Source organism: Uranotaenia lowii, chromosome 1 (genome assembly GCF_029784155.1).
Source record: "Uranotaenia lowii strain MFRU-FL chromosome 1, ASM2978415v1, whole genome shotgun sequence".
Lineage (NCBI taxonomy): Eukaryota > Metazoa > Arthropoda > Insecta > Diptera > Culicidae > Uranotaenia > Uranotaenia lowii.
The window spans coordinates 61,985,754-62,010,868 of record NC_073691.1 but is presented as its reverse complement, the minus strand read 5'-3'; the positions used below and the strand labels follow the sequence as shown (position 1 = coordinate 62,010,868).

Below are 25,115 nucleotides of genomic sequence, written 5' to 3'. Positions count from 1 at the left end.
CATGGTAGCACAGGTGATCCACAACTTTGCACAGCTCGCAATTGAACTGGGCGCTTTGGATCAACACCATTTTCTCACCGATTGTGCAGATATGAGTGAAGAAACATTGCACGAAATTTGAAGAAAATCGATTCGCTAGGTTTTGCTAGGCAGATCAAAAGCTGCAAAAAAGTCGGATTTTTTTCGAATTTAAATCAAGTCGTCATTTGTTGTTCAGTAAATTGATAAGTTTTTAGAATTTTCCTCAAATAAAAATACTGACGTGCACAAGGTTGCTTATGCAAGCAGAATCAAATGATGGTTTACTTAGATTTCAACTCAAATATATAAATTTTCATGTAAGTTAAGTGGATCACTGGTGATACACTGGGAACAAAACGTCCTTTTCTTCTTGTGAAGTTTTTTCATCCATACTCATGAAAATCATGCCGTCAAATAAATTTTCCGCTTCAGGATAGTTATTTCAGCTGCTAAAATGACCACATGCCTCGAAATATTTGTAAAAGTTCGTGATTTTTTCGAAAAACGGCATGTTTCGTTTTCCTGGCGCAAAGTGTAATGGCGGCCATTGTTCAAGGCAAAAATGGAAATTTCAAATATTTCAATAAATATACTGTCGAGGGATGGATATACCAATGAAGTTTTTTACCAAATAGGATACTTTTAGTTTGTGATCAATGAGGTGATGAAATTCCATGTTTTTTTGCAATTATTTCTTGTTTTTTTCATTTACACCCTATGTGTTGTTATCTTCCCAATGGAGCATATATGATCCACTACAAAACCCTAATTTAACGAATGGATCATCAAAGTAGCCCTAAATTATGCATCTTTTGTTCTAGAATTTTAGTTGGAAATCAATATTTCTATTTTTAAAACGTGAAAAACCTCGTGGGAAGGAAAGGGTTAATCGCGACGAGAAACATAACAAGTCCGCAAAAATCTGTGCCAGGAAGTCGTACCTCAACATGCTGACGAAAGTTGAATGCTGCATCATGGACGACGAAACATATGTGAAAGCCGACTTCAAACAGATCCCCGGCAACCTGTTTTTCACGGCCAAGGATAAGTTCAGCGTTCCGGAGCATGTCCGCACTCAGATGTCCAAATTTGCGAATAAATTCCTGGTTTCGCAAGCCATCTACTCGTGAGCTCAGTTAGCGAATCAGTTGCCTCCCGTGCTGATGTCCGCGAGTTCGAGCCCAAGGACAAACATCAAACACAATTGTAACGGGTAAGTTTTTGAATAATTGTCCGTCAACTGCACCGTTGATGTTCTTTCGAAGCCATTTCCGCGAGTTTGATCACAGGACTTTAAAACCTGCAGGATGTAAACAATGCACTGTGAACTAAATCCAACCAAATTTTCATTAATTTCTACCCAACCACACAGGGGAAAGCGATGTAAAAAGGTGATCAAAATTGTTTACGCCAAAACAGAGCGTTTCAGACCCATTGTGTCTTCGGGACATTTTACCTACATTTAAAGCACTTTAAAATGAGCTTTTAAAGAAAATGATTCAATCACCTAGCAGTGAGATAGAAAAATTATTTTTTGTAATTTTCATTTTAGAGCAATTATGTATTGGGCAAATTTTTAGATTGTAGTAATTTTATCGAAGACGTCAACTTCGGAAAAGCTAACCCAAAACAGATAGATGGGTTCATAATAAAAAAATATTATTATATTTTCCGCTTACAATACAATATATTAGACGAGTTTGTTTTTCGGTTAGCTGATTTTGAATGAAAAAAAATTGTCCTCTAGTTTTCTTCAAAATAACCAACTTAAATCAATTATAAGGCTACAAAATGAACAACTTAACCTTGTAAACTCCATGTTTTTATAACGATGAAACCTGCTTGATTCTGATGCACCCAAAAAATGAACCGAACTCATCCGAACTAGAAAGATACAGGCTCTTGCAAACATACTTTGCTTGAATAAGCTCGGCCAGAAAAGATATAGTTAAAAAACTGAAAATTTTTAATAAACAATATTTTTTTTATTTTGAACCCTTCTAACTTGTTTGTGTTAGATTCTACGAAGTTGACGTTTTCGACAAAATTGCTACATTTTTTACAATCTAAAAACTTGCCGAAGACACTATGGGTCTAAAGCGCTCCGTTTTGGTGTAAACAATTTTGATCACTTTTTGACATAGTTTTCCCCTGTGTGGCAACGGTTAAAAAGAGCAATTTCATAGTGTGGTAATTTAATCGTGGACACCCTTTATTGGATGATGATAAGCGTATTGCTGTATTTCGCCAACATTATAGTAAAATTGACATTGAATGATGAATAAATGTTAAAATCAAAAATAAAATCAAACCACAATTTTCATTGTTTTTTGTTGGATAAAAGCTTTTTGTTCTTTTATGTTTATACCCAACCACATGTTGGTATCAGTAGTTTTTGTCTGTTAGATATGTCGATTTCCATCCAACGATTTCGTTGTTACTTTGACGCTATCGATAACCATACAACTCGGACGTATTACTTTTATTACTTTGTCCGAAACCCGTTTGCTTTATGTCGGCATTCCTACATGTGTACGCACAGTATGACCCATGACGAACACCATAAGATTATGAAACTTTATAGACGGATAGAAAGTTAGAAGAAATGAAAGATGGTGAAAATGGGCGGGTAGAATTTATAAGAAGCATTATCATCACATACCAAAACCATCAAAAGTGGTCAAAATCAACCCAAAACAGAGTGCTAGAAATTTTCTCATTTTTATGGGTCATACTGTACCTAGTATCTTTTTTTTTCTCTCCCGTATTGCGTTCAAGTAACAACAAAGAACAATCATCCAGCATCCATCTATCGAGCTTTGCGGTTGTGTGTATCGCTGGGATTCTCAAACGCTAGGCATGCGCCCTTCGAAATGTCAAAGGTGAGCCTTTATCAACATCCCGATATTTTTTTTTTGGGTTTTGTTCCTGGTTCCAATCCTGGAATCTGCTTGGCGGCAGTAATGCCTTGTTTCGCATTTGTATCCTTTCGACGCCCGAAGGATATTGGAGCCAAATTAGGATCGTTCCTTGTCATTTGTAAAAATCAAAATCTTTGACGAACTACCAGTCAAGTTTGGTTCCAATCGTTGTTGTGATCTCGTGATAACTCCCTGGTGCCACCAGATGTCTGTCTGAAGCTAGAGGAAGTGCGGGGTACAATATTTCGTGTTTCCGGATCGGCGACGGTGACGGACGTCACTGAATCTTTTGAAGTGTGCTAAGATATATGGAAGCTAGTGCCAATAAATATAACCATCATCGGCGCTAAATCTGGTGCTGGTGTTGTTATTTTGGTCATAGAGCGCAGTGGAAAAAAAAACAAAACAAAAACAACACACAAAAAAGCAGAGCAAAAGCCCAGATTGTTTGTTGTTTTCCAGGAGCACGAAATCAGTGAAAACATCAAATTTGTTTAGCTTGTTTGTTGGTGTCTGACGGATTGTTTGGTAGCTGCGGTGAAAGCCGAATTGTTTCGGGAACTGTGAATTGATTTTAGTGCCGACGGATAAATTTTACTGAACCATATGTGCGTCTGGAATAGGTATGTCGATTTGTTTGTACATTTTGATTGTAATTGTAATAGCTGCAATCGATTGTATTGCATTCGTATTGAAATATGATATTGGAAGTTGTATTTAAAAGTAACACGGGATAGGGTAAATTTTATCTTGTGATTTTTTTTCATATTTGGCCTTATAACATCAGTTATTATCATCGGAAATACTGTTCGATATTCGAAATATATAGTAAACCAAAACAATAGTAAACCGGATTCGCTGAACTCCATAAACATCGCAGAATTCTAGATATAATAACTTACAACGATCATCTCTTCGTTTTTTTCATATCTGGAAGGCGTCTATTGTGCATCTTCCTCTTAAGCTGAATTTGGACTGCGATGTTGTTTGCTGAAATCTGTTTATGTTTACATCTGGTCCAGACGAATAAATAGTTGCATGTCATAATAGACTGAGTCGATTTGAGGACATTTTTGAATTTCTCAAACCCATGGTTCTAAAAAGTTTCGTTAGGAATCAAAACTCATCCATGATTTTTTTCAAGAATTTATAAATTATCTAAATAGCACAAATATCATGAGCAGGCTTGGTTTCACCGCAGACACCAGATACCCGACTGATCAGTGGCGGTTGAGCCCATACAACTACAAATCGCCCAGAATCATACGCCATCTGACGGGGCATCGTGAAACCATTGTGCTTCATCAAGAGAAAAAAAAATACACTTGATAATTGACAAGCCAAACGAGAACTGTCTTGATTGAATCACCTATTAGTATTTGGAATTCTATCTAAAATATTTTCATTTTGGTTTTTGTATTCAACGTTAAATTGTTTACTCTTTTTCTCCGTATCATAATAAGAGATGAATGTTGTTCAAACAATGATTGTTGATTTATTTAGATGAAAAAATACAAACGCTAGTGTTCATTCCATAGTCATTCATGGAATATTTAATTTATTTTTATTTTCGTAAATATTATATTAATCCATTATTCACTACAGCTATGTTATACCGGTCCTTAGTTGATAGGCAATTTTTAGTATTAAGTTTTTATTTCGAAATTTATTCAGCAGAATGACAGTATGAAAATTATAATGTACATAGTTGATAGGCAATTTTTAGTATTAAGTTTTTATTTCGAAATTTATTCAGCAGAATGACAGTATGAAAATTATAATGTACATAATAAATAACTAATCGAATTCAGAATTATTCGACTTAATCTGAATGGTTGATTCATAATTCACTATGACAAAAAAATCAACTAAATATAACTTCTTGAAAAACTTGAATTCCAATTTTTCTTAACTGTTTTTTGGCTCATACCTATAGATAGATTTGAGGAGTGAAATAACTTATTGACATTATCGTTGGATTGATTAGAACTTGTTTAGACAATTTTCAGGAAAAAAAAATAAAAAAAACAGAATAATAAATGTGAAGAATGTATTGATAAGCTGTCTAATTCTATTTGCCGCTGGAAGTGCATGATAGAATACTGATTGTTTCACTAAAAAATATAAATTTATGGAAAAATAATCTTAGAAACGACCGTGTTTGTCGCCCGGTTATTTTTTCCTGCTCATTTGTACACACCCAACAAGTGTGCGTGAGAAATGTCAAAATCATGGCCTTTTTGGCATAATTCTGGACTTGGGGAAAATTAACTTAAAAGCGAACATTTTTTATGACTGTTTTTCCCATCTAAATCCGCACACGAGAGCAAGTGTGCGTGAGAAATGTCAACATGAAAATCTCAAATTCTGAAAAAACTGTCGTAAAACAAGGGCAAATATCCACTGAATTTGGAACATTTAATTGATTCAAAGTTTTGTTAAAACCACAGACCGAAAGTAATTAGTTTACAAAATGAATCCATTCTTCAAAACATTATAATTTGGAATAAGGTTCCTTAACCGCTACCCAGCAAATAGCAATAATTTCGCTGTAACTAAACTTATTTATCGAATTCAATGCTTTTCCACATCACCAAAACGAATTTTGAATGGTAAAAGAACATTACTATCTTGATGCAAACGAAGGTCATTCTTATTTTCTTGTCGTAGCATGGAATGTCAAATATCGTATGGCTGTGTGAGTGAATTCATTTAATGTTTTGATTTTGATGTGACGAATTCACGATCATTTTTTTATACCCATTGATAAAACCAATTACACATGCGATATTCAAAAATGGTTCGAAATTTAACTAAAAAGAAAAATAACTGAACAACAGATCAGGAAAAGCTAAGCTGTTCTCATTAAACAGACTCGGATGGTTGAGAATGTTTGTCAATATTCATCATATTTCAACCAACGCACTTTTTTTTTAAGTTGTACTAAATAAATTTGCGGGAAAATGTTTACAAGATGCATCATCTCGGAGTCCAAATATTGTTTCAAAAACTGGTTCGTCCAGTGGGCGGTAAAAGGGCTCATTTAATATCCAAAATTAGTTCGATATTTTGAAAAGCAGACATTTCTCGAATGTGACTAAGTTTTTCATCGAAAGGAAAGTTTCAGGGTTTATTCGAGAAAAAAGTGAATAAAAATCTGACAGCGATTTTTCGTTGTAGATGGTGACTTGATGCGTTTTTCATTAGTTTTTTTCTGTAAACTACACATTGCTTTTCAAATTTTGTAAATACCACCTTTACTTTTGTTTTATTTATTTGCAATATACAATCATTGTATTTTTTTTGTGTCGTTACAATATTTTTTGGGATACTTGAATTTACCCTTGACGGAGGTTCCGGGGGTTAACGAAATCTTCACAAATGAAGCAATTGTTAGGCAGCCAAGGCAGCTTTTTATTTCCGCACACAAAACTTTCGAGGCCGAAATTTAGCAAAATTTTGCTCATATTTGACCAGCTAGAAACTTAGCAATCAATTTAGCAATATTTTTTTACTAAAATTTGAGCAAACGAAAAAAAAGTTAACCGCCGCAATTTTTACTAAAATTTCTAGCAAAAACCGGAGGAAAAGATCCGGATCTGAAATTTCAAAATTTATTGTTTATTTTTAATGGGGGAATGTTTGATTTATCATATTAGAATACACAAATAATTTTATTTTGATTTTATTTTACAAACTTTTCTGAAACTTAATTTGTAACACTTTTATTTAATAAGTTACAATCCTGGGAACACACCTTCCGGCGAGTGAAATGCCAAGCGACCGATCCTAATTCTCTAACGCACCGGGTTTGTTCCGGTAGCAGCGGGTTCAAAATTCCAATTCCCACTTTTGATTTCCGTACCGTTGCAAAAAAAAACCCGTCGTGTTTGCCGGTAGTTGCCACCTGGAAGAAAAACAAACACATTTTTTTTAATTAAAAATCGTACACTTTAAATCGAACTTACCTGTAAGCATCCTGTGTCTATTTAGCTATCGTTTCGTCGTGGAGTTGGCCACCACAAGCACCACCAGCAACGAACATCCGGGACCGCACTTAAACGCGTTAACTTTTTATTTTTCTCCCAATCAGCGCGGCGGCTGCTGTTTGTGAACAAAGCGGCTGAAAAAAACTTCGTTTTACTAAAATCGAGTTAAATAAGCTTTTTAATTGCTAAAATTAAGTAAATTTAGCTTTCTGCTAACTCGAAAGTAAAAAAATATTTTTGCTAATGGAAAGTAACAGTGAATTTTTGCTAAGTGGAGCCCCGAAAATTTTGTGTGCGCAGTTCTTCTTGTGAATCGAGAATGTGTGATTTTGAACCACATCGGAGATTCCAGAAAATGATTATTTTTCAACCACAACGAAATAAGGAAGTGTAGCGGACAATCATCAATACTCATCCAACTTAAATCGTTGAAAAATCATCGTTTTAGTCGTAAATGATGGCAACTCCTAAAAGTTTACTGATGAACTCAAACATCAAACAAAGCGTCGTGCAATATTGCAAGTGTTAATTGAATTTATTTTAATTGATCGATATTGAGTTATGAATTTCTTTACACGTCGTTTCTAGTGAGTTTCCTAATGTCAAACCAGCAATTCATCATAAATTTCGAAAGAAATTCAAACGTTTCGTTAAGATGGAAGAACGTCTATGGTTGAATTCTAACCACATTTGGTTATGCGCTCTAATTCATAAATGGTTCTTTTTTCTATCAAAAGTAGGTGACCCAAAACGACCGTGTTCATCGCTAGATGTAAAGAAAACAAACAGCACAATGCAAATGTGTGTGTGATATATCAAGGGCGTTTCAATATGCACACAAAATAAGTTATGTTTGTGTAAGATTTTTCCGATTGTGTATGTGGCCGTTAGTTTCACGATAACCCGTAGATAGCGCTGCGGAACAAGCGCCAAAATCAGCCTCCAGTGGTCAGTCTGGGTATCTGGTGTCTGCGGTTTCACAGATGAAATAAAAATTATGTTGATTTTCCAGTACAAAATATTGAATTTTCCCATACAAACCTTGATTATTTACGTAATATTCCGTCTCACGACATAACTTGACGATCATAATTCCTAAAACTCACTCGGATCATGGCAACCGTTCTTCAATTTCTCAGACATTCCGTAGCGAACACCTGTTTTGCAAGACAGTCGTCCGGCATTCCCGCAACATGTCCTGCCCAGCATATCCGGCCTGCATTCTCCACCTTCTGGATACTGGGTTCGCCGTAGAGCAGCGCGAGCTCGTGGTTCATCCTTCGCCTCCACACTCCGTTTTCCTGCACGCCGCCAGAGATGATTCTTAACATTCGTCGCTCGAATACTCCGAGTGTACGCAGGTCCTCACCGAGCAATATCCATGTTTCGTGCCCGTAGAGAACAACCTATCTAATGAGCGTCATATACGAGTTACACTTCGTGCGAGGGCTAAGTCTTCTCGACCGCAGTTGCTTGTGGAGTCCATAGTAGGCACGACTTACGCTGGTGATTCGCCGCCGGATTTCACGGCTGGTGTCATTGTCTGCGGTCACCAGTGAGCCGAGATGGACAAAGTCTTCGACTATCTCCAGCTCATCGTCGTCTATCGTGACCTTGTTATAACTGAACAAGCGGGTTCGGTCGGTCTCGGATCCGCAGGGCAACATGTACTTCATCTTGGACGTTTCAGTTCGCGGTAGATCTCCTCCACCGCCGCAGATGATCTGCCGACTATATCAATGTCATCGGCAAAGCAGATAAGTTGACTGGATGTGTTGAAAATCGTGTCTCGTATTTGGCCCACCGCTCGTCGAATAACACCTTCTAGCGCCACGTTGAACATCAGCTCGACAACTCTCCCGAAATACGCACACAGCACTGCGGTCCATCCATCCGTCTGGTCAGCGTCTATGATTTTCCATAGCTCTTCACGGCCGATCGTGTCGTATGCTGCTTTGAAATCGATGAATAGATGGTGCATAAGGACTTGATATTCACGGCATTTTTCGAGGATTTGTCGTAGTGTTAAGATCTGGTTCGTCGTAGACCGTCACACCATGAAGCCGGCCTGACACCTCACGATTGTCCGTCAGAATTCCCCCGTCCTTATCTCGGCACATTTCGGCTTGCGGCATGAAGCCTTTGTAGGATGCGTTGAGTTTCTGATAGAACTTTCGTGTTTCTTGAGAACGATGCAGCTGCTCCAGATCCTCGACATACTTCTCCTCCAGGCGGCGCTTTTTCTCCTGGAAAATTCGGACTCGCTGCCTCTTCCGCTGTCGGCGATTTTCCACGTTCCGACGGGTGCCTCTTTACACTACTACCGCCCGCGCGGCGTTTTCTTCGTCCATCACTCTCCTACACTCCTCGTTGAACCAGTCGTTCCGTCGGGTTCGTTCCACATGCCCGGGGACATTCTCGGCAGCGCTGTTGATGGCTGTCTTGATGGTATCCCAACAGTCCTCGAGAGGGGCTGATCTGACGTTGATGATGTCCGAGAAGTGCCGGCTGTCTATCAAAACGTGGTCGATCTGTGATTGCTTTTGGTACGGTGATCTCCAGGTGTACTTGTGTGGGAGGCGGTGCTAGAAAAAGGTACTACGTACGGCCATTCGTTTGGAGGCGGCGAAATCTATGAGTCTTATGCCGTATTCGTTTGTCAGCTGCGCGCTGAACCTTCCAATTGTCGGTTTGAATTCCTCCTCTTGGCCGACCTGAGCGTTTAAATCCCCGATGACGACTTGATATCATGTTTTGGGCAGCGGTCGTATTCATGTTCCAGCTGCGCGTAGAATTCGTCTTTGTCGTCACCGGTACTTCCGAGCAAGGTTGCCGAAAAAAAATCTGTGTTTTTGAGAAAAAAAATTCTGAATTTCTGTGATTTATCCCAAAAATTCTGTGATGGATTTCTGTGATGCTTTTTCCTTTATTTCCACAGAAAGTTCATGATAAATTGGGTCTTTTATACATTTAAGTATGGCAAAATCAATTAAAACTACATATCCCATCATACTTTTTTAATTTAAGGTAAAAAAATCTTAATTTTGTATTGGCTAAAAAATCATAATTTTGGAAATTGATTCAAAATTCAAAAATTCTGTGAAGTCTGTTAATTTCTCAAAATTCTGAGTTCTGTGACACAGATTCTGTGATGAAAATTTGCTCAAAATTCTGTGAAATTACAGATTTTTCTGTGATTTTGGCAACCTTGCTAGCGAGGTGAGGGCTGTGCACGTTGATGATGCTGATGTTGAAGAATCGGCCCTTGATTCTCAACCGGCACATTGGTGGGTTGATCGGCCATCATCCGATCACGCGCTTCGTCATCTTCCCCATCACTATAGCTGTACCAAGATCATGTGTGTGTAGCCACAGCTCTGGTAGATGGTTTGGCCATCTTGGAACGTTCGTACCCTGGAGCCCTTCCAGCAAAGCATCCACCGGGGTTAGTACCCGATCTCCGCTAAGGTTGCTCGCACCCCAGCTAGCACCATGAGGAGGTAGAGAGTCGGAGTTGTGAGACAAGAGGTGATATGACCACTACCCGAGGGTTGGGTGTATGGGGTCTCGAGTAGCACATTGTCTACCATTCGCCAATGAAGAAATTGCAAATTGTTATGTATTTTGTTATATTCCTATAGCAAATACACCACAAAGACCAACCACAATAGGTTTTTACAGTTAATAAACGTTAAATAGGTAGCTTATTTTCTCACTGCGTGGCAATACATTCCGATTTTGTTTATTCTAACATATTTCTGCTTTTTCGATGAAAATCTATTCTGACCGACCACCTTTTACAGTTTTTACTTACCTTAGCTTGTATTTTATATTTCCCGTCTTAATTTAGGATCTCCGATGTCAGCCGACATCAGGTGCAATCAAGTTATAGGAAAAACAAATTTTAATTTCACTAATGGATTGCAGCGTCGCCTTTTGGACGATGATGATATTTTGAGTTGAATAATGTTTTCTTCGTAATTTTATAAGTTTTCAATTCAAAAGAGTTTGTCTATTAGTACTATAATCTTTTTGTTTATATATGGCAAAATTTAAATAACAGAATCAATCACTCGCTATCTAGAGAGAACGCCTTACATCATATCCAATCTCATTAAGAATACCGTCGTAAAAAAATACAAGCCGAGCGACAATTTGAAGTGACTGTCCCCATCAAGGGTCATTTCTCAGTGACGGCGTGGCATGTCCAAAGCTCGAAACAACCAATATCAATCATGTCTCGTTCTCCTGGGCCCCCGGAAAGCTCTCGTGTAATATAAATCCACCAATTTTGTTTATATTTTGGGACAGTTTCGTACTTTCCATATAGTGGGACCAACGAAAAAGCAGGCGGCGGCAACGCTATTCAAACCGTATGGAGCACATCTCTCAGATTTCCCCTTTTTTTCCCCTCGTTTTGACAGATTTAAGCTTTTTTCCTCAGATTTAAGCTTTCGCTCCTATGCTCTCTAGGCAAAAAAAGCTTAAATCTGAGGAAAAAAAGCTTAAAAACGAGATTCACGAGCACATATTTAAAAGATGTTGGTCACACGATACATAGACAAAACGTGTAACGTTGCAGCCGTCTGCGAAAAAGCCGCAAAAGATGTGCTGCTACTGTGCAGCTCATCATCGAATAGAATACATTCACACCGGAACCAGCTCTCAGTTGGGAAATTTCTTGGTGGTGGATCCTACCAAGTGGTCTCGGAACTGCCGTTTTGCGTTTTCTGAAGCAGCTTTGAGTGCTACGCTGAGCTGGATGACGAAGATGGAAACAAACCGGACAAATCCAATCCAATTTCGATTAGTGATTTTTTGTGTGTGAGATTATTTAGTGTAGGAAGTGGAACGATTTGCAAAAAAAACTCGGTACTTTTTCCATCTGTATGTAAATAAGTTAAAACCTCAAACAGATACATATTAAACAGAAATTTTGATCCATCCGTTAATAAACATCTAAAGTAAGGCGGGAACAAATTTCAAATCCTTCTTTTGTCACTTGAAGTTGAAACATTACGAGGGGGGATAGTAAAAAATAATACAAAAAATAATAAATTGAAACAACTGGTAGAAAAAACTTACATAGAACAAAATTGCATATTTTTTACATTGCGCATAATCTTAAAATCGAGTTATTTTATATCAAAAACTTTTAAAAATCCCGTACCCTAGGCTGTAATGGGTCACGGCGACGGCGTGCATTACTGTGTTTATGGAAGTTGAAGGTTTGGAAACAGACTCTAAACTAACATAAACCTGAGAGGGCGGTTGCACGTAGCCTTATTCGATATGAGATCATAGAAAATAAATTAAAAGGTGATTGAATATCGTATACTTTTTCTTTGATGATCCATGTTGATAAGGTGAATGGGAGTTGAAACACTTGCCCTCCCTTCCGTTGGACAACAACAGCATTGCGCAGTGGAAATATCACAATTTGTTGTTTTAATGTTGATATTTCCACTTTTCCATTATGCGCAAGTTAGATTAGAATAGACAGTATTGTAAATGAATGATAACTGCCAAAATTAGATAGGCAATTTAATTGTACAAGAATTAGATGGATAAGGATGTTAACAATTGGCATGGTTAGGTATTCAATGTTCAATGTGCTACTAGGCAAGGTAAAGTAACAGTTTCCTTCTCCCCAATGCTCTAGTAAGTGTGCATTTGCGGTTTATGAATTTCGAAGGCTTATTCTTAAATCAAGCATTTTACAAGAACTAGAGGCTTATTGGATTAAGGTGCTGTTTAGATAGTTTTCTGTCAAAAATATTTCCTTTGCGTTTCAAAACTTTTTGATAGAATTGTCTATTTTTTGGTTTGGTATGAAATTCAAATAATGAAGTAAAAGATAGATGATAGCACAGCAAAATAATATTGGAGATTTATAAATAGGAGTGTAATTTATTTCATCCGAAAAAGATTGAAGAAAGTTGTTCTGTGAAGTTGTAAATGTTCGAGATTTTAGAAGAACAGCATAGTTCTTTCTCGTTTTAATACTTTTTTATTGTAGTTCGATCTTATAGCTTGATTAGGTTTGAAATTCAAATAAGGAATGTAGAAGATAGAAGGTATGATTCTGATAAACAAGAACCTACTCGTCCAGGAAAATAATATCGGGGTTTTAAAAATTGACATTCATTTTAACCAAACCAAAGATTGAGGAAAGTTGTTTGAGAAGTTGTTCAAAATTAGCAATGAGGTTTTAGAAGAACAGCATCGCCATTTGCATTATGGTTTAAATCCTGTTATTTTGATAAGTCAATGATAGTACAAAAGATATTGAACATGCAATTCATAATTGTATCTCTATATTATTTTTTAATTTCCAAAACATTTGGTACAATTATTATTTGTGTTTAGCGAAATTCTATTAATTGCTGCATTGAGAGATAGCTTCTTATCTAGATGTTTTGTTCTGAATTCGAAAAATATATTTATTCAGTCAATCTAAAACGATAATAAATTCAAAGTTATTGCATCGAGTAAGGTTAGGTGGCAGGTAGGGATAACTCAACTACGGTAAGATAGTGAACCCTTCTGACAATGATATCGAGACGTAAGCATATGATAACTTTTGCTACCATACTGTTACTGCTCGGTTGAATTGGAGGTTGGGTTAACTCGAAGCTCATGTAGGGCCCAATTGTCCCAGTCCGTCGAGCACTATCTTAACGCTTCCCTAAACTGGTGCTTCAGAACCCTCGGGCTCTGTTGCCGCTATCCTACTCTAAGCTATTCTACTCTCATGTAAATTTTCCTCTTCTGTCCCCCGATCTGTTTTTCCTTTCCGGGTCAGCCAGGTAGCTCATAAACCCATACAAAAAAAAAAAAAAAACTTTTAAAAATCAGGAAAATATTTTTATTACTGTTTTCCCCTGTTCTTGTTGTTCACAGTTCAACTTTAAATTCTGTGTATCATGAACTAAATGAATTCCCCTGTAATATTTGGTTAAATTTATTTGAAGAGCCCTTGGATTTATCAAAACAAACGTATGGCACCTCTCCTCTCTTTCCCATCCCGTGAGGGGAACCAAATCTTCTTATAGTGTTTTCGTTTATTGGCAGTGGCAACCTAGTTACCCACCAATTTTGCCCTAACTACTGTTATTATGTTCGTTTATTAATTCAAAAGTCCACCAGTTTTGCCCTCAAGCAGGCGGTTGCACCCCGTAAAAGTTGTCAGTGTTGGGGGTAAGCATAAGGATGAGTATAGCAACCATATATTTGCATCGTCCCGGGTAACGATTCTGTTTGTTTATTCAGAAAAAGTTTTGCCCCGCGCTTGTGGAGAAAAACGAAAACGGCATTAGAAATATTTCTTGCAATTTAATACTCTCCCCATTTTGTTACAATCTGCTAGATTAGCTTTCGAGTTATTAAATAGAATTGTATGGGAGCTCCCCTTCCCTTATAGAATCAGTGAAAGGAAGAAGAAGCCCTACCAAATAACCTCTGCTATTAACTTTGAATAATAAGTTCTCGAGTGATCCAATAACATTGTATGAAAATCTCCTTCCCGTTGGGGAGAAAGAGGAGTCTCGAAAGATGATAAATTTGTTTTTTTTTGTTCGATTAGTTCTCAAGTAATGCATAAAACTGTATGGGAGATCCCCTCCCCTCTTCTTATCCACCCAGTGGAAAGACAGATAGGTTTCAAGCATCGTTGAAACTTGACACGTACCCTTACACCTTCCTATGTGTAATTTGGATTCATCTGCATGATTAGTTATCGAATAATGCATTGAATTGTACGGAAGACCCCCTCCCTCCATTTGTATCCCTCCAATCGAAGAAGATTTAGTCTGAAATAATCATAGAAACATTTCTCGTACCCAAACAACCACCCATGTCGAATTTGGTTCTGTTTGCTTGAATAGTTCTCGAATTTTTCCAAAAATTGTATGGGAAGAAAGGAGGAGTCTCAAACCATTTTTAAAATATTCTTCCTACCTATATACCCTCGCATGCCAAGTTTGGTTCCGTTTGCTCGATTAGTTCCCGAATTGTGCAAAAAATTGTATGGGAGCCCCCCTCTTTGGTTCCTATTTCCCCATTAAAAGGAGGAAGGGATACCAAACCATTTTAGAAACATTTCTTGTAACCAAATACACTCCTATACCAAATTTGGTTCCATTTGCAAATGGGTTCTCGAGTTTTTCAAACACGTTTCTTTTTGTTGATACTTACGGTTTTTTCGGAGGCTCTTACACAAATTCGTCCTCCTGGACACTCGGACGATTGCGTTCCGGAACGACTTCGTTCCATTATGGGGAAAAATCAAAACCAGATTGATTTGTTTTGGTTTCTCTTTCCCTTTTGTTCGGTCAATTCGCATACATGAGAACAATAGCGTTTTGACAACCAATGATCATCGATGATAAAGCCTAGTCCACACTAGCAGACGGTTCTTCTCGAGACGGTCTTACACGGAAAAATCGAGTTACATATAAAATGTGTTGCAATTACACCTTCATCATAACTAACCGATTGTTGCTCAAAATATGTATTTTCCCAATTCAATTTTGAGTAGTTTTGGGTTGCCAATATACATTTGTAAACTAAAACTTTATTATTCAGCTCTGCATAAAAAGCTTGTTGTTGTTGGAATTGTGTTGGAAAGGGATGTCCGATGTCCAAGCGAATTTTCAAAAACTTTTTGATGGTGGTTTGAAATAGGAATTTTGTGAAAAGATCGAGTAAATAATAAAAATAGGCCCAATTAAATTGTCCCTTTGCCGGACAAGTGAATTTAGATCGTTTGTCGTTGGAAATTGGTAAGTAAATTGAAAAAATCTGTTGTTTTCGGCCGTCTGGAAATAAGGATTCTTGTTTCGATTTTCTTTTTCTGCATTGCACAACGCAATTGGACATTTGCGGAAATGGATGAAACTATTGGATATTGTGCAACCTGATGGCGGACAACGGATGGAATTAGCCTGGTTGCTTCGGTCCTGACTCTCGGGTCACCGTCGAGGGGGGGTTGATACCTTTCCGTGCCGTTGCTGCTCTGCTGCCGTGGATGATGGATGACGGCCATGAAATGCTGCGCAAATGTGTCACACCAGCTCAAGTTATATACCACTACAGCATGTATTCACAGTGGAGTTGCCAGCACCCACAGATATGAGAGGTAATCTGACCGTTTCCGGGCAGCAATCAGAATCCGGAAGATAGATGACAAAGATGCAGAATTCGTCGAAAAACATTCTTGGCATAGAATTTCGAAGAACAAAAAAAAAAACGGTTTATGTATTTTAGCCAGCAAAATGAAAACCACTTAAATATTTTCTCAATTATCCGGAAGGCAGTTGACTGGAGGTTCATGGCGCTATGATTGCTTCAGGTTTGTTATATTTTTTTTTAATATTTTACGTAAAATATTCATCAGCTGGTGTCTGTTTCGATTTGCAGATTGGTTCCTGTTCCGAGATGCTGCCGGAGAAAAGCTGCAGAGAGTGCATTGAACTATTTAAAGCACCATCGAGCCTCTTCAAATTCGTTAAAAAAGGTGAGACTGCTTAGACAATAAACCAAATTCATGTGATTAGACTACAACAATTTTCTAAATAAGCAAACAAACATTTATTCTATATTCTTCCTTAAATAACAATCTCATTCAATCTACAGGTAAAATGCATTCACAGTAGGTGTTTTGTGAAAATAATCGACCGAAACCACCCATCCAAAATCTATGGGGTCCAGGATTACGTCGAGATGGCGTTCAGTCTGATCGAGTACGCCGGCAAAATGGATATAGTTGGGCTGCTGTAGGTATGCCTTGACAGCAGAGCTTTTTTATCAGGCCAGGAGAGGGAGATAATCCTTAATTTTAAAAATCAACTGATGTTTATTTTTTTACGATGCCAGAGAAACCTAGTTTGATTCCGAAGTACACACTCAGTACATCAGGTTGCAGACATAATGTTTCCTGTTTTCGTTAATACTGCCAAAGTATTGTGAGGAACAATATAATTATTTTTATTATTTTCCTGGAAAAAAGGTCAAATATGATCATTTGAATATGGTGCCCTTGAACATTTTTTATATGCTTGCTTTATTTGTAACTCTACATAAACCTTAATTGCGAATCTTAAAATTAATCATTGAATAGCAATTCAGATTCTAAATTTCAAATGTTATATAAATATCGATGTTTCAATCTGGAATTTTACCCTGCCTTTAGAGAAGATTAGGACTCAGAATTAGCGGAAAGGCTCTCAATTTTGAAAAACAAGTTTATTAATTTAATTCTTATAATAAGCTATATGCATTATAATATTGGCTTAAATAATTCTTCACATCATGTGTATCAAGTTTCATTCAACAAAGCAGATTATTTATAATTTCAAAAAAATCAATTCAATCTCTTTTCAGATACTGATACGTTTCCTAGTTCAATCCATGCTGGACCGCACGGATCCGTTCTGGATGTTGAGACCATTCGAGATTTAAAACAAAATTTTGGAACCAGGATGAACAGCCGTAGCCCTGAATTTTTGGCCTGAGATCTAGAACAACTCGTATTCAGGAGAGCGTCTATTTGCCATGGAATGGAGTAAAAAAAAAACTCGCGGAAGTTAAAAGTGTTTGCATACAACAGTGTTTTGTTCCATCACTAAACACGTAGAAGACAATTATATATTAAGAATAATGTATTTATATTGAACGTTTATATAAACAATAAATAAATAATCAGTTATGCAAGCGAATTACGTTTTTTTCGAAAAAAAACCTTTCAACTTTGACTTTTCTGAAGAAATCGTGAAATTGCATGGGCATCCCCATGTCGAAATATACAGAATTGAGCAACTTGCCAAAAGCTTTCAAATGTATAAAAGCTCTTTAGACACGCTCTGCGTAGAACGACCAAACATAAAACTAAGTGGAGACAGTTTGTTTGAAACTGAATGGAATTTTATACAGAATAGAGTAACTTTGGTTACCGTGTAGCGTCTCCCATTTTCTTCGGGAGACACTGAGACCTCAGGTTTCCAACAACAACAACAGACAACAAAGTTCGTCTCATAACAAATATCGCAGTTAATGTTGCCTAGTGTGGACTAGGCTTAATGACAACAATACAAACGTTGTCATCATACACGATCAATTTAGCCAATACAGCATGTGGTTCAAAGTAACCCGGCAGTGTTGGCAGTTTATTCTGAGAGGAAATCCGATAGGATATAAGAACTGATTCTGAGTTTGGAAATCAGTTAGTTTTAAGCGACAAGATGATAATCGCTATAGAGTTAAGTTATTGTATAAGGACTTGACAAAGGAAATTCCAACACAAACCTGCGTTGATTACTCATATTTCAACACTTTTGTTTCAGAGGCCCCCTCCCCCTGGGGAGAGTTTGAGGGCTCCCAAACTATTAAAAGAACTTTCCCCGGCCGTCAAAGACCCCTGCTACCAAGTTTCACGCAAATCGGTTCAGTAGTTTCCGAGTCTATTGGGAACAGACAGACAAACCAAAATTCATATTAATATAGATCTTAAAACAGGAAATGTACTGTTTCTAGAGATTTTATCTTCTCGATTTCCTAGGAAACCCTTTGGCGTCATTTTCTAGGAATCCAATTTTGTTTGTCTTCTATATGGCCGAAGAATAAAATTTTAAAACCCATTAGAGAAGTTTACTTTACGAGCGAATCCGGGAGCGATGAAACCTTCGCATTTTCCTTCTTATACATATTGGTGGAACCTGCAGAAGGCGCTCCACTTTGTTGTTGTCCTTTTGATCCTTCAAAAACGCTCGCTTAATGTGTTGCTTGCTGCTGTCTGTGACATTCGTTTCTGAGTGAGCTCCCAAATAAAAGTTCAACAAAAAAACGAGCTACCTATAGCTAGACGACGATGAGATGACATCGAACGGATGCTTGTGTACATTTTGACCGTTTCAAAAACGTGTTGGGAGAGATGTTGTTAGTCAACACACCAACACGCTGATACACGGCAAACACGAGAGTTTGTTTCCCGATTGACGTCATCAACCCCTCCTGCTGTTCCAGCTTTCATCTTCGTCAGAGTTCAGGTCCTATGCCAACCGATATGATAGAACGGGCCTTCCTAGCGCGTACCTTGGCACGGCACAGCCAAACCACGCAAACAGCTCCGTCCTTGGCGTCCTTGGCGATGGAAGCAACACGCCCCCCTGAGCCGGAGCTCGCCACATTTTGCCATTGCATTAGCCATGCTTATTGTTGTTGGGTACTGTTTGGGTTGTCGTTTTTCTTTCGGGGGGAGTGGGCTGGAAGGTCGAGCGGCCGGTTTCCTTCCACAATCCCCGAAAAAATATTGATGTTTGTTTGTGTATGGTGTGTGTTTTGTTATTTGGCAACTGGAGACTCGCTGAGACTGCCAGCCAGCAGACACTGGGTACTAGCTTTGACATGGTACAGACCGCCAGAGAGAGGGTATCTCACAGCCAAGGGGAGAATCACTCACAGCAGCACGAAATGCGGGAACCCATAAAAATGTGCGAAAATACTATCATTCCCAACAGCAAACCGATTCAAGATCCGCTCGATGGTTTGTATATTGAAAATCAGTGTACTCTAAGTGTTTTCTGTAAATTTTCTGGTACCGTATGACCTATAAAAATGCGAAAATTTTTAGCAATTTGATTTGGGTTGTTTTTGACGATTTTTGATAACTTAAAATTAAAATTAAACTACACAAAATTTAGATCTCCTTAACGATTTCTCAATATACTTATAACTTTCTTTCGGAAAACATCCCAAGCAACCAGAATTCCCTTAAAAAGGTTCCATAGATGCTTAATCAGCTCTCATTTCTGTCTGAAGAGAATGCTAATCAGCCCAAAATTTAAGTTCTTAAAGCTACTTTAAAGTTCGTTTAGGTGGCTGTAGAGAATGCTATTAAGCTTCTAAGAGAATGTCAAAAAACTTTTACGCGCTGAAAAAAAAATCCGGTTGACAGATTGCTCTGATAGCCAGATGACATATTGCTAGATTGCCGGTCTATCATGGTGTATCTCGTTGACTTTAATGACTTAATTAAATGTTTACTTTCCTTGGAATCCAAAAATAGCCGCCTCAGGATTTGATCCACTGCTCTCTAGGTTGGAAGTAAAATCATCTGCCTCTCGACCATACCAGCTCATGTCAAAACACTGTTCAAAGCTGTATTTAAACTACCAATTTTTTGGTTGCTTTTTTAGAGAACCTTTGGCAAATGATAACAGCTGAAGTTTAAGTTCTCTGTGGTTTAAGTATTAATTTTTTCTATTGAAGGACTTTCAATGGATCAAATAATAAACACAAAATCTTGGAATCATAAGTTTTATTTATTTGTTTAATCGTACCTTTTCTTATTAGTCGAGCGGCTCGAACCACATAAAGCTATCTGCCGGAGTGTCTTTAGGGCCCGGTCTTGGCCAAAATAACAGCTTCTTTTGGCTCCATCCATAACGGGCTTTCCGACCCAGGACCAATCGATCGATGATGCTGTTGAAAGATAGTTATTTTCCTCCTCTGGATGGTAAACATTTTGAGAAACTGGGTCTTCCGTGGCTATCACGATCAGAAAATTTGATTAAAGATTTCAATTTTATAGATTGTGATGTAAACAACCCTTAAAAATTGACAGCTGTTGTCAGAAATATTTGACAATTCGCCTGAAAATTACCTGAAGGTTCAAGATGTGAACTTGTTGGTTCATTAGAAAGTTCGTTGCAGACGCACGATTCCTTTGAAATGCGTATGTGAGGACAAGTCGCATAGGAATCGCTTACAAGTTCCGTTATCGACTTTTTTACCCTTCAGAAGGCGCTGAAAGTTTCTAGGTAACTTGTATGCAACATAGGCCCGTAGAAGTCCCAGAACACCTTTTCTCAGCCAAAAGTGAACTTGGAAATTGCATGTTTAAGTAAGTATGCGACTTTTGATTGCTTGGGATCCCTTGATACGTCAAAGTCGAAGAGCTCTGAAAAGTGGTTGAACGCGTTTCCATAACACCGATGAAAGCACTATTGGCTCCGTAGTTGTTCAATCGAATGGACATATACAGTTGAAGGTCCTGGTTTCTCAGTCCATGGGGTCTCACACTAAAAGGAATAGATTCCAGTAGCGTAGGATAATCGATACGCGATGTCAGTAGATCGGCGACGAAAGAAGCTCCTGCTGCATTTCTTCGGGCTTGAATAGTATCCATGTCTATGAGACGACATCGATGTTCGTAGCTTGGCATGTGGAACGGGTCTTGCCAGTTAAAGTGTCTGTTATGTTGTGAGGGCATAACACAAGAAGCGCCACTGGATTGCTTCGAGCCGCTCAGTACCGTTCTGGTAGTAGAGATAGCTGATGCGTATTCCAGGATAGATCGAACTATGCTGCATTACAGGCTCTTCAGGAAGTACACGTCCTTGAAGTCCTTGGCCACTCGAAATAAAAATCCGGGGCTTCTAGAAGCTTTATCGACGACGTAGTTTGTATGTATTGTGAACTCCAGCTTACGGTCGAGTACTACGCCCAGATCATTGATGTGGTCCACCTGCGCAATGGACTCATCTCCTAAGCAGTACTCCACGCAAAAAAGCTGCCGTCTTCGTGAGGAACTGATGACTGCACATTTACTGCGATTCAGAAGCAGGCAGTTGATGTCGCACCACTGTGCGAATAGATTGAACTGGTTTTGCAGAATAATTATGTCATCCTGATTGTTTAAGTTCAAGATCATCAGCATAACAAAGTTTCGAGCCATCGAGTAGTAAGAGCACATCGTTAAAATAGATTAAGAAGATAATCGGTCCTAGGTGACTACCTTGGGGCACACCGGAGGAGGCAGAGAACTGGCTGTAGAGAGAGTTCCTGTGCAAACTGTCAATTTACGTCCAGTTAAGTCACTGCGGAACCAGCCAAGTAAAGGTACACAGAATCCTAAGCGTCAAAGCTCACCAATGGCAATATCGGAGTTCATATTACCAAATGCTGCTGACAAATCGCAGCAAAACTTTCGTTCACATAGAAGGTGAAGGTCAACAGGTTTGTTGTGGTGTGAACTATTTCCCATTCTCTGGCCCTGTGATATCTGTTAATTGAATAAAAATACGTGTGCTGTCGTTCGTGTGTCACTTAAGACTAATCTATTTGCTACTTTCTTTACAGTGCTGCGTGCGGTGACCGACCGAACATAGTACAGTCCGAAAGTGCGGAGTCAGCGTCTTGCGCTGAGCCCTCACATTGGACTTTGTTCGATATACAGTTTGTTTATGCTTTGCATGCATAAACGAACTGTAATATTGATAAATACAATGTTGCGGGTCCACCACACGCCCTTCCTTAATAAATTTAAAAATTAGTTTATAGATTTAATTTTTAAATTATACGTATGATTCGTATTTAATAAAATGTAAAATAGTGTTGTTATGTTATGTTTATGATGTTTATAATGTTAAGTCCTTATTCTATCCACCACACGCTCTGGTTTTATTCCCTAAATATCTTTATCCTAGATTTATGAACTATTTCTTCCTTATTTTTGATTATTATTTTCAAATTTGAATTTAAATCTTCAACTACTTGGTATGGTCCTACATATATATTTTCCATCTTGGACCCAGTTTCATTTTTTAATAACACTAAGTCTCCTTTGTTAAAATTCATTTGTTTCGCCAAGTTGTTGAATTTTTCAACTCGTTTTATTTTTTCTTGTATTATTCTGTCCCTGATTGCTTGTTGCGAAGATTTCAATTTAATTTTTAAAATTTTTGAATAATCCTCAATGTCATATATTGGGTCAACTGTCTCGGCGTCAGATAGGTTTGATGGCAAATTACAGATTTTACCGAAAACTAGCTCAAATGGTGTTTTGTTTGTCGTTGTGTGGACTGTAGTATTGAACGCAAACTGGTAGTATTTTAACCAACTGTCCCAATACAAGGGTGATTTCTCACTATATATGCGTAAGAAATTTCCCAAGTTTTTATGAGAATTTTCTAGTCCACCGATTGTTTCGTGGTGATATGCTGTTGAATTCAGTTTTTCTATTTCGAGTAATTTGCATATATCCGAAAATAGATTCGACATGAATTCTTTGCCTCTATCTGTTACGATTCTTTTTGGAATCCCATAGTTTAAAACAATGGTTTCTACAAAAGCTTTCGCTACCGTTTCTGTCTCTTTGTTTTTAATGGCTGTTGCCGTAATAAACTTTGTCAGGTCGCATTGCGTTGTTAATATATATCGGTTACCTTCTGCACTAGGCAGTAAAGGACCGACAAGATCTAAGTAAATTATTTCAAACGCAGTTTCAGCTGTTGTTGTGATTATCATTGGTGTTTTGGGTTTATTTATGATTCTGTTTTTCTGGCATAACTGGCACGAATCAATGAAAACTTTGATATCTTTTTTCATATTCTTCCAATAGAATCTTTGCTGGATAGTGTGCAGAGTTCTATTGATGCCTGCATGGCCTGCCGTTGGTAGTACATGGTAATCGTTCATTATTATCTTTTTCTGTATGTCTTCTTTTATCACTTTTATGTGCTCCCCTATAATAATTATATCCGGTATATCCTTCATTTTTATTTCATGGATATTTTCCATAAGATGTTGAGCGCTCTTTTTTCTTTTTAATAGTATGCATACGTTCATTTTTAAATTTTTTATATAATCCGCTACCTTTTTCATTACTCCCCGTAGGTGAGTTAACGTTTGAGTTTGCGGTATTCTTATTTTTTGTGGGGTTATTTCAATTTCTTTTATATTTGGACATACTTCCATTTCCATATATTCCACATTTGACTCTTGAGGCTGATCAGTTCCTTCCGTGTCAGTGGTTTCTTTGATTTGTTTTGATTTTGACCGTGTTATCATTGTCATTGTTGTTTCTGTCATAGTTTTTAGATCGGAAATCGAAATGCGTGATAACGCGTCCGCTATCACATTATTTCTTCCGGGAATATAATTAATTTGAAAATCGTACTCCTCAAGTGCCAACCGGAATTTGGTTAGTCTACTTGAAGGATCCGTTAAAGAAAACAGGTAAACTAACGGCCTGTGATCAGTATGAACAATAAACTTTCTTCCGTAAAGGTACGGTCGGAAATGTCTAATTGCCCACACCAAAGCCAACAGTTCCTTCTCTATAGTTGGATATCTAGTCTCAGCCTGGTTTAAGGATTTACTAGCATATGCAACCGGTCTGCCATTTCCATTGGAAAGAACTGCACCAATTGCATACCCAGATGCATCCGTATGTAACGTAAAGGTATTATTTTTACCAAAATCAGGAAAATCAAGTACAGGTGGATTTATAAATTTTTCTCTTAAAGTATTGAAGGCTTCATTGCATTCAATGCTCCAATTGAATTGTGTATTCTTTCTTGTTAGAAGATTTAGTGGTGCGCATATTGCTGCAAAATTTCTAACATGTTTGCGATAATAATTCGCAAACGCTACGAAACGCTTCACCTCGTCCGCATTTTTCGGAATAGGCCATTTTTTCACTGCTTCTATTTTAGCAGGATCGGGCCTTATTCCTTCAGCGGATATGAAGTGTCCTAAGTAGATTAACTCTGTTTTAAAGAAATTACATTTCTTAGGATTCAATTTTAGATTGACTTTTCGAAGTTTTTCAAAAACTGCGATGAGGTTCCTATTGTGTTCCTCAATTGACTTACCAAAGACAATAATGTCATCTAAATAGACAAGACATTTTGTCATATCTAACCCTGACATCGCTATCGTCATAAGACGGGAAAATGATGAGGGGCTTATTTTGAGACCCATCGGCAGTCTCGTCATTTGATACTGTCCGGATGGTGTCGAAAAAGCTGTCACTGGTCTATCTTCTGGACGTAGGGTGCATTGATAGTATCCTTGTGACAAGTCTAAATGCGAAAAATAACGAGCACCTGAAAGTGTATCGATTATGTCTTCAATATTAGGCAAAGGGAATTTATCATCCTCAATTACCGTATTTAGCTTCCTGTAATCTATAACAAGTCTCCACTTTTTCTTGTCATTTGAAGATTTTTTGGGCACTAGCAATATTGGACTATTCCATGCGGAAGTGGCTTTCTCAATAATTTGGTTCTTTACCATCTTTTGAATTTGCTTTTCTACTTCCGACTTTTGCATTTGCGGCAATTTATAGGGTTTACTATAAATTGGCTGGGCTTCTTTATTTATTTTAACCACTGGACTGTAG

The 25,115-nt window shown here is 37.8% G+C and overlaps 1 protein-coding gene across 2 annotated transcripts in view; it reads left to right on the top strand.

Annotated features, from left to right (window-relative positions):
- The window catches only part of LOC129739384 (protein retinal degeneration B), a 134,698-nt gene that overhangs the window by 4,509 nt on the left and 105,074 nt on the right, over positions 1–25,115 (top strand). Inside the window, exon 1 of one of the 2 annotated variants that reach the window (XM_055730808.1) lies at positions 2,982–3,565. The exons of the other annotated variant lie outside the window; for it this stretch is intronic. The gene's annotated coding sequence lies outside the window, so the exon portion shown is untranslated. Of the gene's footprint in view, positions 1–2,981; positions 3,566–25,115 lie in introns of those variants that run through there. 2 annotated transcript variants of the gene reach the window in all.